General features: G+C 40.1%; 1 protein-coding gene across 1 annotated transcript in view; it reads right to left on the minus strand.

Annotated features, from left to right (window-relative positions):
* Positions 1-14766, minus strand: part of gnb1a (guanine nucleotide binding protein (G protein), beta polypeptide 1a) — a 34557-nt gene extending 19791 nt beyond the window's left edge. Inside the window, exon 1 of the mRNA XM_018675150.2 lies at positions 14372-14766. The gene's annotated coding sequence lies outside the window, so the exon portion shown is untranslated. The remainder of the gene's footprint in view (positions 1-14371) is intronic.
* Between the last annotated feature and the right edge of the window lie 246 nt (positions 14767-15012).

The following is a 15012-nucleotide window of genomic DNA, read 5'->3' on the forward strand; positions in this document are numbered from 1 at the left end:
AACGTGCCTTGTGTTGACAGTGTAGAACATACCCAGTATTAATGTGGGGTTCCCTATAAACTGCTCTACATACATCACATTTTCTTTGGGACTGAGGTTTCTAATAAACTAAAGCAACATTTTAGTTCAACCAAGCTCATACCAGAGAGATGACAATGTAAACAACTAACTTTTTATTTTAGAGCTAAATACTTCTTTAGACTTGTAGACTTTGTAACGTGCAGCTTGTCACACAGCTTCTTGACAGCCATCTGTTCTGCATCACCGTATATGTGCCTGATTTCATTTGGAGATAAATATCGCAACTAGCTTAAAAATGCAGGCTGTGAGAACGAGTGTGGTTATAGTTAGAGCACAAGATAAGTGTGAATCAAATACAAATCTGAAAGTTAAAAAAGAAAAAATCTTATCCCCTGGTGGATGATCAGGTCAACAAAGAGAAACCTCACAAGCAAAAACAAGCTAACCGTGCACTTGTAACTGTTTTGTGTGTGTTGTTTTCATGTCATTTTTTTATTTAAATGGACACAAACGTTGCATCCAGGTCAATGCCAGATTGGTAATATGGCAAATAGCTCCTATTCCTGTCTTACAATGTCTTACAAATACACTTAAGAGGTCTTGAAGCAGCTGGAATGGCTTTTAGAAAAGCACTCTGTCTGAGGAGAAGCCACCACCCCCCATTTCTTCTTCTTCTCTCCATCTGTCTATCTAGCCAGTGGAAGAAAACTCTCTGCAATATTTACAAGAGTTCTCCCACCCCTTGCTCTCTCACTTTGAATACGACAAGTCTCTTACTGTGCCTCTGCACCTCCAGCCTAACCACTAATGACAACTTCACCTCTGAGTAGATCCAACTACTGAACTGGCAACAAAATGACCAAGTTAAAGTAATGTCAAATACAGAGTGGTGCAGGGATGATGTATTTTTGTAGTCCAACCGTGAAGTTAGCACCACCCTGTTTCCCTCCACAAAAAGCCAATGAGATGTTTTCATTGGGTTTTGGATTATTACAGAAAATAAACTGTAACCAACCAAAGTTTCTGGTCCTTACAGGTTTAGTTCATCAGATAATCTTCACAGATGAACATCACTGATGTCTGAAACCTAAATCCAATCTTCAGAAGTAAAAAGTTAATGTTCAATTAAATTAAATTCAATTCAATTTTATTTATATAGCACCATATCACAACAAAAGTCATCTCAAGGTACTTTTCATATAGAGCTGGTCTAGACCATACTCTTTAAAATAGGTATTTACAGAGAGACCCAACAGATCCCACCATGTTAGGCTATAAACCAACTACATCGCGGTCACATGACATCAACGTCTCCACCACTAAACTTCCAACTTATCATTTAATTTAAAATCTTCTACAAAATCCTTTCTTCTTAGAAAGTTACTGATCGTTTGAAAGAGTGTGAGTAGAAACACAATGAGGCTGTATAGGTGGACTGGTGAGTAGACTGGTTTTCATGTTAACATCACCAACACCCTCTGAAGTCTCATTTAGACACTTGTTAGCGGTCGCCTTTTTAAGACAAGTAAAAGCTTCAAACATCATCACTGACAGTGAAATGTGAAAATGTCTTGAACTTGGGTTAAAACCACAGAGCTTATTTCAGGCATTAAACCAAAAAGCCCTTCTAAAACCCAAAAACCCATTGCTAACATGCTAACTTATTTCTAGGTTTTACTGCTAACAGGAAACTGCCCTGATCCACATCTAGAGAACCACACCTTTAATTCTGCTCTGTTAAAAGTACAGTCAACTTCATGCTGTGAATGAGGTCCAATCCTGCATCCACATCATTTTGTTTCATTAATTTACTGTAGTCTCACTTTAGCTACATGTGCACTGTGAAGCTGAACAATTAAGACTATATTCAGTAGTCTGAAGTACTGAAGTAATAAACACTCCTGACATGGATGTTATGTCAGTTTTAATTTTCTGGGTCTGAAGATCTCTAGTTTTGACATTTTTAATCACACACACAAAAAAAAAATAAAAATAAAAAAAACAGATGATACTGTAAATGCATGTGTTTTTGTTTTTTTTCCAGTCCAGTTGTTGGGTGAGGGTTGGTCTAAGTGCTGTGGGGAAGTGATGCATGGTAAATGTAGCTGAAACACAACCAGGTCACAGAGGAGGCAGGAACAAGGGGGCTGATGAGGCAGTAAGAGAAGACAGAAGGGGATCGCTCCTGGACATTTCTTAAAAGCCCCATACAATCTCTCTCGCTTTGTCATTCTCTCCAACACACATATTCCTTCTCTCTCTCTATGGCTTCTTGGTGTTTTCCTACCAAACAAAAGGCAACTGCAGCACTGTAGAAGAGAAAGCGAATCCTTACTTGCCATGTCTGGTTAGCATCAGTATGAAAGAATATATTGCAACATTTTTAAGCTGGTGTTGGCAAATACCAGCATTTCAATACCAATACAAAAACAAAGCACCAAGTAAAATTGGCTGCACATAAAAATATGAAAAAATACTGCTACAATTTTGCAGCTTTTCTTTGAACAATTAATGATTAACTAATGATTATTTTTTATTATTGACCAATATGCTGATTATTTTTTAATTATTCATTAAGTCAGTAAAACATCAGAAAAAAGTGGAAAACTGCCATTGTCTAGATTTCTTTTTTTTTTTTTTTTTATGGTTTGTCTCAGCACTAACATGAAGGAATGTTTGAGAATACAAACACCAACCTCTCTAAAACATGTGAGGAGAGTCAGCACAAAAATATAATGACAGGAATATTTAAGTAGCTACACTCAGAATGTCCACCAACCCTGTAGAATCAAACAGGAGAGCCGTGGTCGTTCTTCATGTCACAAATCTGACAGTAAAAAGACAATCTGAGATGTTTCTGAGCATCTGCTCTGACAATGACATACAGGAGATAACGAGCAAAGATTGACAAATTTTTTAATCAATGTCTGACAAGTAGGTGGATCTCAAGTCTCCTTATGGGTCTCAAGAAGAATGGCTGAACTGAAAATGAACAGCCTCGGGCTCCATAACCCATTTTGCTCCACTGAAAGTAGAGCAAAAATCCTAGGGCTACAAATGAGTATGCATAAGCTGACACAGTTCTGATCATGATGTTCTGCTCAGTTTATGTGCCCAATTCATCTGACAGAAAAATGAAACAGTACAGTGCAGCAATTTTCTAACGAGCCTACATCTACCTTTTCCCTGCACAGTCAGAGATCGTACCATAAAGACGGTTTCATTATTCAGCTGTTCTTGTCAAGTCAACTCTGAAACATCCATACCAGACAAACGTGCTCAGAAGAATCTCACATGCATTAACAAAATACCTGACACACATTTGCTTTATCTGCTTTCAGTGATATCATGCTACTATCTAATAGCTCGGAACAGGGTGAAAGGCTAGCTTTAAAAAATTTGTGACACAAAAACCTTTCCACATCAGTGGACTTGGAGCCAGGGGCAATAAGTGTGCAGTGAAACCCTTGCATTTCCTGGACAACAGTCACACTACCTAAAAGATTAAGAAAAATAACCTACTATCAAGTGACACAGTGCACCGACACCGTGTTTCTGTTATCAACAGCTTACTAATTACCACGTTATTGTTATTTAGCCTCTTCAGAGAAGTCTGAATGGGCTCATGGTAGAAGTAAATGTAATTACATGAGTTATGAACGGTTTCTATACAGGTGAGACAGACTGATGACATACTGTCTTTCATGTGTGTACCCCACCTGCTGCCCCATGTGACCCTGCACAGGTTAAGCTTATACAGAAAATGGAGGATGGATGAATCAAAGTTGTATATAAGTGTTTCTATGGCCTTAAATGACTGAATTTTTTAAACTGCTGCCTTGTGTCTTATGGTGCTATTTTCAGAGTAGGATATTACTGCTATATTTAGAAATTTTGCTAAAAACCTTTACATTTGACTTTTCATGAATATGTACTTACTACACTTCGCAAAAATTATGATTAAAGTGTCTTTTAAAACTTACAAATACTGTTCTCAGATTCCAGTGGCGCCAAAATACTTTTTAACTGATAGTGGTAGTGGCCATTACCTCCGAGTGCCTCTCATATTTTTTTATCAAGAAAATGTGCTGAAGAAGTACTATTCCAACCAAACATGTTTTCATGCAATTTTTTAATCTTTCCTGAAACTAGGATCCAATGTAGCTACTGTCACATTGATTGTTTAAGCTGCTACCTATAGTTGACTTACTCCACACCTAGTATCAGCAGATATTCTATTATGTCCTATTAAGTCCTTTTTTGCCTTTATTAACGGTAATATCAAAACATCTTGCACTTTGAAAAGAAGTGCTTCTCAGTAGCTTTCTTTTCTAACACACACATCCCTTAAACACAGTTGATCCACTGTGACTTGAAACAGGCTTGGGCCTTGCAAAAAACATTACTGAGGCTACATGTGGAATTTGGTTGATCTGTCCCTTTAACTGATCAGAATTTTATATGTGTGCACTGTGAATGTGGCTGCCTGCTGTCGGTAATGTCTGATGATAGGAGACATAACATCAATGGTACTGACAGTAGAGTTTAGGTGATTGATTAGTAAAACATTCCATGATGCTGTGAGCTCTTGGTAGACTGGGTTGAGAGGAACAGCAGACACTGGCTATTGTAAGTGACTGAACAAGCAAATAAAACTAAATGAAAACAACACATATCTGACAATATGATTCACCATAAGCTGGTCTGTAATACAATGCTCTAACCATCACAACACTGGAACAAGAAAAAAAACAAAAAACAGAAAAGACGACTGAGAACAAGATTCAAGCCAATGTTGGCCCACTGAAAAACTGAGTCACATACATTAACAAAGGTATGTTTTGTGCTTTGGACGGCTGCACAACCAGCTTTTCATACAGGAAAATGAATGAGTTAGATTAAAAAAGGAAAGAGAAAAAAAAGGAAAGGAAGATCAGGCTAGCCCAAAGCCAAAAGCATGACTTTATTTAAAACATAAAATACACTCCTTTGATTGCATTAATAATCACACCCCTCCCCCCATGCTTTCTCTCCGAGCTTCCAAGAGAAGAACAAGTGTGTGTGAAGAGTCACATGACAGCTAGCCCACTCTTTTGCTCAAGTGACTATGGCCTCTCCTGCTTTAAAGAGGAAGAAGTCTCACTAACGCTGGCAGTCTTTCCTCGTCATCTCGGGATTCAGGTTTGGTTACATTTTCCCCGTGGCAGTCAAATGTAAGGGCTAGAATGTAAATAGACAGAGAGGCAGTCTCTATTCAAAGCAGAGCAGAAGTTGACATGTACATGCAAAGTACTGCCAGGGCTTGTGATGGGCTTTCGGCAGGATTACACAGCGTCTGAGTGGTGACAGGCCTGTGTGGGGGTCATTAAGCAGGCCTGGTGCCACTTAGTTTGACTATTCAAAATAGTGGCCAAGACCTTTGGGCCAGTGGTGACAAGCTGTGGATGCATAACTGCACTACAGTCAAACTACACACAAATCTACACTGTGAAAACATTAGGAAGATGTAATGTTGACCCTGGAGAGAAATAAACAACTGATAACAGAACAGACAAAGAGTCAAACATACTTAGAAAAAACAGAGATTTGGGAACACAGATGTACAAAAGTAAAACAGGTCCCAGCTGGACTACAGTGAAACTGTCAGAATACATATTTGCCTCCACCTTGTTGTGTGATGGTTCCCAGGAGTTGTAGCCTGAACATGTCAAGTCCACATCAAATACTGTTAGATATTACCAACACGTTGCCAATGATTTTAACCAGGAAGTAAAAAGGTGTGTGTTTATTTTCATGTCAGGAGAGAAGACAAAATGCCTTTCACACAGAAGACATGTACATGACGTGGGTCTGCTGAGTGGACATTCACCTCGTGCTGGACCCCTCCATGTGAGACAGTTGTCACAGGCTAATCTCTGGTTCTCACTGCTGCCTGAGACACCATTCTGTAGCTCCATCGACTTACAGAATTGCCAAATAAAAGTTAGTTTTCGGTTTCACTTCTGTCCTCTTGTCCATATATGCACATCCCTTCTCCCTCACTTGCCCACATATGATTATTTTCTGTTTCTTTCTCTTTGCTTTACTAATGTCAAAATCATTAAATTCATTGCAATTTCTTATACATGCAGTGACAGTTACATCATACCTAACATTAGAACCAGTTTTCTAGGTAGCAACCTGCAGCAAGGATCCCATTAAAACAAAAGCTGACCTGAACCCCACCCTCCTCCAACAAAGTCAGGAGGACTGACCTAAACCAAAACTTTCATGATATTTGAATGACTATGTATACTGGTTAACAACCTGTGTGTCATCTGCCAGAGTCCATCAGTGAAGGAGGTGAAGGAACTTATTGTCTATGTTTTGTCTCACAACCTTGACCTGGGATGCAGTTCATACATGTGGTCTGTGCTACAGCTCACTGTTTGCTGGGTAAAAATACAAATGCTTTGGATCTCAGTCGCCACAACAGTCTCAGGCCTGGGGTGATTCACCGTACCAGTGCACAATTTAAATGGTTAATGTGTCATGTGATTAGATTCGCCTTCATACGTGTTTTTGATTAACTTCTGATAATTGGTGGACCCATTGTGACAAGATGAATCAATTCCACAAGAATCAGGAACAAGTCCAGTTTTCAGTGTCGATTCAACTCTCAGATCATCTTTATTAGCACCTGCACATCTTTCAGGTAAATACAAGAGGACAGAATTAAATTAATTAACATTTCAAAACATGTCCACTCCACGTCCTAATATTGATACTGCTGGCACCCAATACTTTCTTACTATGAGAATGAGGTTTGAGGTTTGTATTTGACCAATCACCAGCAAGCAATACAACATTAGAACCATTAGAAAGTCCTATCTCTGGGGTACTAAAAAGATTCTACAGTTCCTGGAAAAGTATGTGTGATTAGAACGAACTGGAATCTTCTTCCTCTTGTATTATCAGATGGAACTTGTAGTGCAGTCAAAGCTGGTATTGTCTTTTTATGTAGCGTACTTTCCGGACTATTGAGTGCACCTGAATATAAGCCGCACCCACTAAATTTAAAAAGAAAAAAAAAAAAAAATGCACATATATAGGCCGCACTTGTCTACAAGCCGCAGGTGTCTACATTGTAACATGAGATAATTACACATTCACGCTGCCGTCTCCAGCGTCTCACCATCGATTCACTGATGCCAAGCTTACGTGCAGCAGCTCTATTTCCTTTTTCGACAGCCAGATCGATTGCCTTTAACTTAAAAGCTGCATCATATGCATTTATTCGTGTGTTTTCCATGATGAGGGTGTGTGCATTAAGCGAAAAATGACTGATTTGAATTTGACTGAATTTGACTGAATTTAGTGTGAGAACGTTTGATCTAATTCGAACAGTTTCATTGGTTCACTGTGACCTGTTTGGTAATCTCATTGGTCTGATGTGACGAGGCTAAATGTTTTGGCGGCATGAAGCTCGTTAGCCCGTAAAAATCTATAAATTAGCCGCATCGTTGTTTAAGCTGCAAGGTTCAAAGTGTGTGAAAAAAATAGCGGCTTATAGTCTGGAAATTACAGTACTCAGCAAAGCATTGGAAATATAAAACAATGAGAGAGAGCAGACGTGTTCAAGTTGTAATGGCATCACATAGCAGGGTGGCAGCAGGATGTATGCTAAATATGTATTCTGACAAATTTCCTGTAGTCCAAGGCTGACCTGTTTATACACTGCTTTTCTGTGGGGTGGGGGGTTAAATGTTGGGAATATTTCCTGCATCATCCCTTTCACTACAACTCACAGACTCCACCTGGTTCTGGTGTAGAGGAAAAGACGTCCTGTTGTTTGGAGTTTATTGTTGTTTTCACCTTTGAGAATATGTCAAATTTGATTTTGACAACAGTAAACTGGAGCCCTGAACCTTCTACTGACACTTAGCGTTAAAAATAACACATAGACCTGCAACTAGTGATAACTGTGTGTGTCAAACAGTGTGCAGTGGGTGTGGTGTGTATACAACTAATACAGAGGATACAGGTCAAACTCAGTTGCACAGACAACGTCTGACCAACATGTAGTTAAAAACACAACTGTAGTGACAGAGACGCAATCTTTAGCTCCACATTTGCCTACGGATGTGCTACACACCCTGATGAAACCATTTCAGTTGTGTTCTGTTGGACAGACAGTCAAGAGGAGAAAGGATTTAGATTGCTAAACCACAATACATCAGTCCTAAGAGTAAAGTAATGGAAAACATAATGCAGAAGCCACCACTAATGGTCCATTTATATTAAGATACAAGAATAAGATAGTTGATGAAGACACCACTGTGGATGGAGAGAGTTAGAATAGAGCAATGGACAAGCCAAGGCCCATGTATTAGCAGACATGTTGTCCTGAGTGTTTTCTACAGCACTCGCACTAAAACGATGGAATAAGGAGACAGGAAATAATAATAATAATTATTATTATTATTATTTTTAATCAGAAAACTGAGTGTAGGGACACTTCAGCTACAGTAGGATGAGTTTTCCCTTATGAACATGTCAATGACTAGGCCTTTTTGTTTTAAAATGATTGAGATGATTATAATCTCACCCACAACATCCTCCTTTATAAAGAGCACTCCACCTTTTCTGTGTTACAATTCACAACACAGGAGGATACAAGGCTGACCTATACCACAATCAGCACCATCATTACTGTTGTTAATTACAAGACTATACAAAAAACATCACAGTGTGCCAGGAACTTTCATTACATTATACTTACATCCGATGTTCTAAACGAACTTGGTACAGACACATATCTGAAGTCACACCTGCACGTCGGTGCCTGTTTATGCCTTCCTGTGGTAACAGGCACATTTGGGTGACTTGCAAATGTGTCTGCACTTTGGATACAGCTACAGTATTTCCACAGGCGTGATATTACTCGTCCTGGGTTCAGCAATAATGACACACAGCTACTGGAAAATGTACTAACAGAGGAAGTTAATTCTATCCAATCATGCAGCATTCTTTTAGGAATTGACCACCAATCCTCAACTGGCACAGCAGGGGTTTGTTGAGTTAGCAAGACAACACAGGCTGTTGTTTAAATGAAGAAGGTTGGGTAGAAAGTCAAGCATGTCATCACCTTAAATGACAACCTCAAATGTACAGAGCTTTTCTGGATAAACTAGAGAACAAGATGTCAGTTGTGTGATGGTCGTTCTGCCGCTCAGAACTCATGTAGCCACACAGCTGTTAAAATCATCCCGAAAGGGGCAATGATACAGACTGATGACATATACTGTTACTGTGCCAGTAAAGACAGGAGAGTTTACCACCTGAAGCCACACCATCCAATAAAACAGAGAGTGAAAACACAACACCAGAAATAAGACCCATCCGCTCTCAAAAATTAGGGATTTTAACTACAGAATGTGACCGACCCCTGGCTGTAAATATTTCAGACTATACCTGGGGTTCTTATTCTAATCTTCATTTGAATAATTGATATCCACTCATAAAATCAGATCCATCTTTTAAAAGTAAACCTTTTACAGTCTATGTATAGTCTATGGACTAGTTAGTCTTGTGCAGCCAGTACAACGAGATCCGGCCACGTATGAGACTAAAAACATGGCGGGAGCAGCTCCACTGCACCGCCAAGCCTAAAGCAAGGTGTCTCATTGCATTTCAAATTCAAAAACTGGTGAAATACTGAGGAAATCTCAAAAAAACATTTAACCAGGTATCACTCAGATCTGCTGTCTGCAAAAAGACAATCAATCTGAAACAAACCTCACTGGAAAATGTATTTGCATGTAACTTAAGATCCAATTCTCCATGTGCCCAAAAAATAACTTTGGTGCACGCAAGAATTTACCGCCATACAGCATTTTGGCTCAAGCGATATCTTTGCATCACCAGGGCCAGTGTTTCTTCTGTATGAGTTTTCTAAACTATGAGCAATGCTGTTACTGCACAAAGGAGCTGTCTCACTCCACAACACGTAAATCACCTCCTCTTCTTACAATCTGGAGGTGAGATAACTATGGCATGACGGGTTTCATGGACTTCCCAGTGTCGACTCCAGAGGTTTTACAAGACTGATTTTCAAAATGTTCCAAAAGAACAACTCCTGATTTACTGCACTATTTTAACAGGTAATTCATTGTTGTTGGTCTTTCACATACAACTGTTGTACCTTTTGGTTGTTTCTGCTTTGATATTTACTCAGTGTGTGTCCCAACCACTGTAGCTGATTGCACAAAAGCTTTGAGAGACAATCACAGCAAAGTGTAAGTTTCCCTGAGGTCTTAGTGATGTTGACATTGGGTATGTCTTATTTACACTGACTACCTGGTAAAGAGATTTAAAATCTAAAGTTGCTGCTTATAATACGCTAAGGACATGTATACATGGTTAATATATTGGATTTGTTTACTTATTCTGGGTTGTTGTCTTGACACAGAGTGCAGTGTCTCTGCACCACACCCTCTGCACTACAGAGAGGGCTTATTGGCACATGACTTTATAGAAAGTTCAGTGAAGTAACTGCTTTGGGGTCCATTCTTAATGTGAATTCAGTGCAGCCCTGTTTACTTAATTACTTATGCAGACGTACCATACATTACCAAGTATAGATAAATATATGCTGAAAAATGTATCAAGACAGCTTTTACTACACTTACCTCACTGTGATTCTTGTTGTACACAGTATTTGAGGGCTGGAAATGCATGTAATGAAACATGTGTATTCATATGTGAATGGTTTTTATATCATTTATCTGCAGTAAAGCTGGGCACTCAACAGGAGACCTTGGTCCATTTCACCCTGATGTTTTTTCAGGTATTTGTTCACAAAGCCACTCAGCGCTTTCTGCCTTGTGGACATCCAGTTAAAAGCTGTGTCACATCAGAGGTGAAGAAAAATCAGCACTATCACTGACCAAAGCCATATAATCCCAAAGAGTGAAATCCACAGACTAAGAATTTAATCCCATTCATATCCTGCACTTGCAGATTAAATAGAAAAAATAAATAAAGAACAAAGTACATTAGCAGGATGAAAATCCTTATTTAAAAACAAAGGACCCCCCACCCCACCCCACTCCAAGCGCAGAGGACTAATGATTCAGGTTTTAAACACATGGTCATTATATGCTGGTGACACTCATCCTACTGACAAGCTCTGCTGTGTACAAACCAAGGGACAAATGTCCTTCAGACACACATTACTGTGTTTACTGGAGGCAGTCAGACAAGCTTGTCATACTCCACTTGTATCATCACAGAGGCATCAACACATTTTTCAGAAATGCCTGCAGATTATGCCGTCACTGTCCACCAGGGCCACTGAACAGTCAGATACATTCAGGGTGGCAGGACAGTGTGGGTCATATCCACAAAACACAGCATGCCTTAAATTAACAGTGATGGGACAAATAAGCAGAAAAATATACAATACATCAAATATGAAACTCCAGAGAATCAGAGAGACAGCAGTTACTGTGAGTGATAAGACAGAAAAGACAATCGGTACTACTTTGGGTAAATGCTTGTCAATTAAATCCAAATCTAAGTATGAAATTCAGTGACATTGCGAATTTTCTAAATTTCAGACCAACCAAACTCATAAACTACATAGCCAAAATAAAAGATAAAATAAATATAAATACGTGTATATACAAATGAACTCTAGGAGGAAGAAATGTGACTCGTAACAGCACAGAGAAGGTAAAGTTTTCCAAATAAAGGTAAATAAATGTTCATGTCCAAAATGTCCATTTGTTCAAATGATGTGTTCTGACTAAAGACAAAAATGTGGGGGGAAAAAATAAAACCTAACCTAAAACCTGAGACTTCTATGTCTAGATTTTATTTTTAATATAGAAACACTGTTTTTAAACATTAAGTAACATTTTACTGTGACTTATAGTCTGGAATAAGAAGAATGTCATTTTGCTAAGGTGTGGTTACAGATGCTTCAGGTTTAGTTTTGAAATATGTAAATCTATGTAAATCTAATGTTTATTTATCATAAAATCACAAAAATATTTATCATAGTTGCCATATTCCCTGGTATTCAGGTTCACAGTCAAGATGTACAACACCCCTTCCCCACCATGTTGTCCTGTATCTAAGGTGCTCATATTAGATTCATCTGACCGGGAATCACATTTAAAACGTTTTAATACGGAAACACTCTGTACATTTTTACGATAGGGGAAATCAAAGAAATCTTTCCTGCCAAGCCTGAACTCATCCGATGCTCGGCAGCTGTCTCTCTCAGTCTGAGAAAAAGCGGTGATGAAAAAGGCTTTGAACGCCATCTTGTTCATTGCAGCTGCTTGGGCCCTGAATACAGGAACCCATTCATTCGAGGAGGCGGAGGGAGGGAGGGGGCACACTGGCAAAATGAATTCATCTTTGTGAACCACTAAATACAAATAGCTCTTTTAAGAAACACCGAAAATTTCCTGAAACGACTAGAAATCGCCTATTTTCAGATATCTACTCTTCAGATGTAAAAGCTTAGCAGAGCTGGTCAATAACTTCGTCAAAGCGGCAGGCTACAGATCTCTCGCCTCGGTGCTGGTGGAGGCGCTCAGCTCGGCTTCCTGCGACAGCACGTCTGATTCGCTGCTAAACCATCTTTCGATTTGTCTACCGGTGAATAAAAACCTCCAAACCTCACTTTTCTACTCTAACGCCATATGCTGGTGTACAGTCTGGGATCTGGTGCTTCATATGGGGTAAAACGTGCCCGTTTAACCAGGCTGGAGCTTGAAGCAGTACGGAGCAGCGCGGCCCGGTGGGGCATGGTTACTGTAGCTGCTAACAACTCACCCTGCAACAGACCCGTGATCGAGATAAACAGATTGTCAGAATCCAATTAGACAATCTCATTTTCACATCATTAAAAGAAGAAGTTCAAATTAATGCTGAACTGTGTTTTCGTAAACCGAGGCTGGTTTAACACTCGTCAAACTAAAATGGCTATTTCCACTGCCAGGTTCTCAGCGGCGCTTATACTCATTTTATCCCCATGCGATTTTACAGCTAGGTTACCAATGGCCGATAAATGTAATTGTCTATTATTTCTTATGCTTTGTTTTCTCAGAAAGAATTGCGCTAACGAATTAGCCATTTCCTTTCCAGCTCAGCCAGTGGATGGCTGACTCTGCAGACTAAACGTGGGAATGTTAACATATAACATTACTGAACACAGCTATAATCCATGATGGTTTGGTTTCGATTCACTCAATTAAACGCTGCTAGTCCAACTGGGCCGTTTGAACACGGTCTGGCAAATAAGTGTCCTCGGCTGAGACAGTCGACATTACGTAAATAATTTTAGCAAGGCAAATATTAGCGCTTCAATGCGCGAGTTTTACATAAAAGCGGTACTCAACACCACCACCGATCATTTCACTACGGACACAGGCAAATTGTTGAGGCTGCCATGTTCGGGATATACACACCCAGATCAGCCATACCAGGCTGGAGACGTAGGCTGTGGCCACTGCTGGCTAACTTGTATGGACTGGCTACAGAGTAGTGGGGGTGGTGGTGGTGAATCTGTTGGTGAAGTAGCCATTTTTAGACTCCCTCCGTTGACAATATGCATGATGCTACACATTTTCAACATGAGTGGAAGTAAATCCAAACTCTGTTCACGTTTGTTCGAGTAATGCAAGAGTAAGAAGTTGCAGCTATGTGGATAATGTTGAACGGCTCGCCATGGCTTAGTCAACATTAAACTGAGAATATACGGCCAATTAGCTTACCTGGTAATCATTTGCCATGTACAGAGTAAAGATGTGAAAAAATGTGGGCCGACATACAGGTCCAAAATGTTGGTAATAACTGGGATAAATATTTTGTCTTGGTTAAAACCCAGATTGAAAAACATTTTGCTCAAAAGGGCTTTTAAATTAGAGCAGATACAGTTTAACCAAGACAGCTTATTTCTTGAAAGAGGGAGAAAGATACCCGGACGTTGGAGAGGGGTGCTGGCTAACCTACCGAGCTGTCACCAACTAACCTGCTAATTAACATTAGCGCCGGCCATTAACTACCTGGTTGCTGGATGGGACCATTAGATATAAAACCAGTTCAATATACTTCTAGGTAATTCACACTTGGGTTAACGCAGTGCTTTAAGTTTGTCCAACAGTGGCCCACACCCACTCTCTTGGCAGCAACGACTAGCTAGCAGCAGGCTAACAGCAGCTAACTCTAACGGAGGAGCCACTCAACCCAGTTTAACCCCTTTGGTTCATCCTCCCTGCTCGACAGGCTAGCCAACTGCACAGACACTTAATGCATTTCCTGAAGCGCAATTTCAAATATCAATACACATTCTTACCCGCTTTCAGTCGAGGGTATCCGTTGTTTATATCACATTGACTGGAAACAGCGAAATCTTGTCTCTCCTCTCTCCGCCCAGGCGCTCAGATTTAGCTAGTTTAGCTACCGAGGAGCGGCACTCCCCGAACCCAGTTTTTGACCCGCCGAGGGGGGAGACACACCGGCACAGAGGCGCAGAGACAAGGCGGTGTTTCACCCTGATAGACGTGTCAGAGTCCCGTTAGTGCGTTCTTCCGTTTCAACGCAAATTCCAACTCAAGGCAAAAATCCCTTCTTGTCTTTCCCACCGTCGTCGTCCCTCTTTTTTCTTCCTTCACGCCAGGATCTCAGTTGCTTCTTCCTCCAGCCATCAAACAGCAGAGATGGGCGCGGTAACCCTGCACTCAGGTCTGGGAAACCCCACGTTACGGCAGCGTCACAACGCACGGCGAAGGGTCGGCGACCACTTCAACAGATCAGGAAATACTGCCATCTTTGGTAACACAAGCACACCTAGATAACAGTTACCTGCTTTTAATTTTTCTACTTTGTTTATTTAAAGAGTTAAAATATAAAATATTAGCATTTTCCAAGTCAAAGTGGGTTAGAACAACAACCTAGCTACACACCAATCAATGTTTATGCCAGTGGTTCTGAGAC

This window comes from Lates calcarifer, linkage group LG6, assembly GCF_001640805.2.
Source record: "Lates calcarifer isolate ASB-BC8 linkage group LG6, TLL_Latcal_v3, whole genome shotgun sequence".
Taxonomy (NCBI): Eukaryota; Metazoa; Chordata; class Actinopteri; family Centropomidae; genus Lates; species Lates calcarifer.